This window comes from Lynx rufus, unplaced genomic scaffold, assembly GCF_022079265.1.
Source record: "Lynx rufus isolate CCGP_SWC_20201006 ecotype Redwood Valley unplaced genomic scaffold, mLynRuf1.p SCAF_14, whole genome shotgun sequence".
In the NCBI taxonomy this organism is placed as follows: Eukaryota; Metazoa; Chordata; class Mammalia; order Carnivora; family Felidae; genus Lynx; species Lynx rufus.
Genome location: NW_025814828.1, coordinates 44,888,171 through 44,893,705, shown reverse-complemented (window position 1 = coordinate 44,893,705; position 5,535 = coordinate 44,888,171).

Below are 5,535 nucleotides of genomic sequence, written 5' to 3'. Positions count from 1 at the left end.
CTAAATCTTATGAAATAAATCTTATGAAATAAATCTTATGAAATAAGATTGAAGAAGACACAAGGAAATGGAAAAACATTCCATGCTTATGGATTGCAAGAACAAATATTGTTAAAATGTCAATACTACCCAAAGCAATCTGCAGATTCAATGCAATCTTTATCAAAATAACACCAGCATTCTTCACAGAGCTAGAACAAATAATCTTAAAATTTGTATGGAACCATAAAAGACCCCAAATAGCCAAAGTGATGCTGAAAAAGAAAAGCAAAGCTGGGGGCATCACAATTCCAGGCTTTAACCTGTATTACAAAGCTGTAATTATCAAGACAGTATCGTATGGGCACAAAAACAGACATATAGATTAATGGAATAGAATAGAAACCCCAGAAATTGACCCACAAATATATGGCCAACTAATCTCCGACAAAGCAGGAAAGCATATCCAATGGAAAAAAGACAGTCTCTTTAGCAAATGGTGCTGGGAGCACTGGACAGCAACATGCTGAAGAATGAAACTGGACCACTTTCTTACACCGTACACAAAACTGAATTCAAAATAGATGAAAGCCCTAAATGTGAGACAGGAAACCATCAAAATTCTACAGGAGAAAACAGGCAGCAACCTCTTTGAGCTGGGCTGCAGCAACTTCTTACTAGACATGTCTCTGGAGGCAAGGGAAATAAAAGCAAAAGTGAACTATTGGGACCTCATCAAGATAAAAAAGTTATACTCACTTTTTTTAAAAATGTAAAAAAAAGAAAAAAACAAGCACCAAAATACATGTAATGTGAATACCTACTTTCACATTTTTACTTGTTTTATATCTACTCCATGACCTAGAATGTCCTTATTCTTTCTCTGAGCTCCATCTATCTACATGTTTCTTAGATTTTAAAGCTCAGATCACATCACATCTTCTCCAAATGTTTTTTCCTAATATTTGACACTAACACACGCTCACTGTTGTGACCTCCTTTGACCTGAGAGTCTGTACCAGTCATTTTGTTTTTAGCAGCAACAGTGGTAGAGTGTGACCTCTTGCTTACCTCTAGATACTGACCATTGTCTATAGTGAACACAAATTTAGTGTCTGATTCAGACTACATATGTGTTTTGTTTGGCATGCATAGGTCTTTAAATTAAGCCAACATTTTAAAAGTGAGAGATCTAACATTTAAAAAATCAACACTCCTAGTTTCTTTTGAAAATCAGAAGATTTGGCAATCCTGGATTTGCATTTTCATTTGCCAGCAATTGACTGGAACTGAGTAGTACTGCCCCATTTATATTGGCTATTTACCCTATACCTGTCTTTCCTTGTTCATATATATTACCTGCTTGATTCCTTTGTGTTTGTGTTTGGAACCTGTACTCTTAGACCTAGGGTAAATATTTGAATATTCCTTCTTTAGATGACTTCACAGGACTTGTCTTTAGCCTGAAATACTTTCTTGACAATACTAGCTCTTTTAGGTTCAAGTAAATCAACTACTTTATTGCTTTTTAGATTGATATAATCATTTATTTGCAATTATAAATCTGCACTGTCTAATGCAGTGCTTACCACATTTATGGAGGGTGAGATATGCCACAATATGCCATCTACAAGCTAGAGAACAAGGAAAGTCAGTGGTATAATTCATTCCCAGTCCAAAGCCTGAGAACCAGGAAAATCAATAGTGTAAATTTCAGTCTGAGGCTGAATGCTTGAGAACTTGGAAAGGGGGATCTGCTAGTATGATTCCTGAAGTCTGAAGGCCTGAGAACTAGAAGCTCTGATGTCTATGGGCAGAAGATGCAAGTCCCAGCTCAAGAAGAGAGAGAGGTTCCAGTTCATGATGGTGATACAGAAGAAACTTGAACTCACCTCCTCTCATGGACATGCTGAATCTATAGCTGTATATGGAACATTTTCCCTGAAGAAACCCAAAACTAGCTGAGCAATTCCTACAAGTCAAGCAAATGAGAAAAAAATATGTATATCCAAATGGATAAGTGAGGGTGAAGCAATCTTGTCAAAAACCCCACAATCAGGAAGGAACTCAAACACCAAGCCTCTCCCTGAAAAGTGAAGGGCTTGACCCCACATTTGGCACCCCGAATTTTTTTAAGTAGGCTTGATACCCAGTGCAGAGTCCAATGCAGGGCTTGAACTCACGACTCTGAGATCAAGACCCGAGCTGGGATCAAGAGTTGGATGCTTAACCAACTGCACCACCCAGGCACCCTTGGAATCCCAACTTTTAAGACCTGAACCTAAGAGGTGAGTCCCCAAAACGTCTAGCTTTGGAAGCCAAATTGCTTGTGTCTATTACACCCATAAGGCTATAGTGAAATGAGAAACAATTCTTAAAGGGTTCACGTAGATTCTCCAGGGCCCAGTGTTGATGCACTTGACTGAAATGTTCCCAGTCTTTGTATGAAAGAGGTTTGTTTTCTTATCTTAAAGCTCTGACCTGAGGGGAAAGCATTTACTTTAACATATAGTTATGGGCCTGTTGAAATACTCTCCAAAAACCATGGAAGCCAGCGAATGCCCTCTTTGCACTTTCTGCCTTGGTACAGGTCCCTGGTAACTTCCAGAAAGGAGTTTGTGAACACATCTAGATCCTTGATTTTTTTTTCTGCTGCTTCCCAGAGGAAATCCCTTGATTGTCTGGCTCTGGTGGCTTTTGGGGCTTACATTCATGGGTCCAAAAGAACCATAGCAAACAGAGAGTTCTTAAGCAGCTATACTCCAGGGCACCAGAGAGAAAATAGACTGAAACATTCAGTCTTCTGTGAAAGATTCTTATTAGTTTATCTTCATGACTTGGCCTGAGGAAGAGCATTGTAATCAAACACACATCTAAGGGCTAACTATAACCCAATCCATAGACCTCGTAGCGTGGGTGCTATTTTTGTGTATTCCTTCTGCTTCACTCCAGGTTCCCAATATTGTCTGAGAAAAAAAAAAACAAAAAAAACAAACTTGTGTTCCCATCTGGTGCTCCAGGTTTTATGGCTGCTGTCCAGAAGACACACCCTTTAATAGCCTAGCTCCCTTGTTCAGTGGGTGGAGCTTGCATTTTCAGGTTCAATGGGACAGTGGCAAACAAAGAAGCAATTCTTAAAATGGCTATCACCTCAAGGCTCAGTGCAGAGGACAAAAAGAAAAATTCCCATCTTCTAGTCTTCTCTGGAAAAATGTACATTTGCATACCTTAAAAGCTGCTGCATGTGGATCTGGCTTCCAATCAGCCTGAATCTAGATGCTGACTGAGATTCTCCCTTATGGGACACTGATGGGTCTTGGCATACCCTACTGGGAACCATTAAGAACAAAGTAAGCTGCTTGGATAATCACACAGGATTGAGAAACAACCAAGAGCTAGGGCACAGATGAACAATAAGATTCATACCATACACAAGCCCATTGCTTCAAGACTGTGAGAAATAGCTGTTTTATCTGATGCATACAAAACAAAACAGAGTTAAGGAAAGTGAATTCCAGGGGAATATGTTCCAAACACAGAATAATATAAAACATACACAAAAGACTGTAAATAAATAAAGTGATTTACCTGATAAAGAGTTCAAAGTACTGGTCATAAATATACTCACTGATGTCAGGAGGGCAATACATGAACAAATTGAGAATTTCAAAGAAGAGATAGAAAATAAAGGAAAGCACCAAATAGAAGTCACATGGCTAAAGAATACAATAACTGTACTGAAAAATAAAGTAGAGAGGTTAAGTAACAGACTAGATGAAACAGAAGAAAGGGACAGTTAACTCAAAAGCAGGGAAGTAGAATGCATCCATCATAACAGCAAAAACAAAAAAAAATGTAAAATACTGAATATAGCTTAAGGGATTTATGGAGTAACATCAGATGGACCAACATTCTCATTATAGAGGTCCCATAAGAAGAAGAAAAAGAAAAAGGGGAAGAAAAATTATTTGAAGAAATAATGGCTGAAAATGTTCCTAACCTTGGGAAAGAAACAGATACCCAGATCCAGGAAGCCATGAGAGTTTAAATTAAGATGATTCCAAAGAGGCCTACACCAAGACACATTATATAGTGTCAAAACTTAAAGACAAGGAGAGAATTTTAAAAGCAGCAAGAAAAAAACAATTTGTTATGTTCAAGGGAACGCCATAAGACTACCAACAGATTTTTTAGCCGAAAATTATCATGCCAGAATGGAGTGGCAAGATATATTCAAAGTTCTGAAAGAAAAAACCCTACAAACCAGGAATACTCTTCCCAGCAAAATTGTTCTTCAGAATTGAAGGAGATATAGACCGTTCTAGACCAACAAAAGTGAAAGGAGTTCATTACCACCAGATCAGTCTTACAAGAAATGTTAAAGGGACTTCTTTCAGCTAAAATAAAAGGGCACAAATTGGTAACAGGAAAGCATATGAAAATGTAAATCTCACTAGCAAATGTAAATATATTGCAAAACCCATAATAATCTAATGTTGCTAAGGTGGTGAGTTAATCACTTATGAAAGTATAGTATAAAGGTTACAAGACAATGTACATAATTTATTACTATATACACAAGATAATAGATGTAAATTGTAACATCAAACACATAAAAGATGAGGGGTAGTAAAAATGTAGAGTTTTAGAATGCATTCAAACTTAAATTGTTATCAACTTAAAATCGATTATTATAAATAGAAGTTGTTTCATGTAAGCTTCATGGTAATGACAAAGCAAAACCTATACTAGAAACACACAAGATAAAGAGAAAGGAATGTAATCATATCACTATAGAAAATCATCAAATCACAAAGGAAAAGAACAAGAGAATAAACAAAGAATTACAAAATAACATGAAAACAATGAACAAATGCAATAATTCTGTACCTATCAGTAATTACTTTAGATGCAAATGCTCCAATCAAAAGACAGTTTGGCTGGGGTGCCTGGTGCATCAGTTAAGTGCCCTACTCTTGATTTCTGCTCAGGTCATGATCTCACAGTTCATGAGTTCAAGTCCTACATTGGGCTTTGCACTGATGGCAAGGAGCTTGCTTTGGATTCTCTCTGTCTCTCTGTCTCTCTCTCTGCAACCCCCCTCAAAATAAATAAATAAACTTTTTTTTAAGAAAAGATTGGCTGAATGGATAAAAAAAGACCCCTGGGATGCCTGGGTGGCTCAGCCAGTTAAGCATTTGACTCTTGATCTCAGCTTAGGTCTTGACCTCAAGGTTGTGAGGTCAAGCTCCACTTTGGGCTCCATGCTGGGCATGAAACCTACTTAAATAAAAAAACAAAAACAACAACAGTATCAACAAAGAAACAAGACCTATGTATTTTCTGCCTACAAAAAACATATACAGGATATTCCATCCTAAAGCAGCAGAATATACATTTCTCTCAATCACAAATGGAACACTCTCCAGGATAGATCACATATTAGGCCATAGGAAAAGTCATAATAAAATTAAGTAGATTGAATTCAAACCCAATGTTATAATACTAAAAATCAATTACAGATGAAAATGGAAAATTCACAAATATGTGGTGATT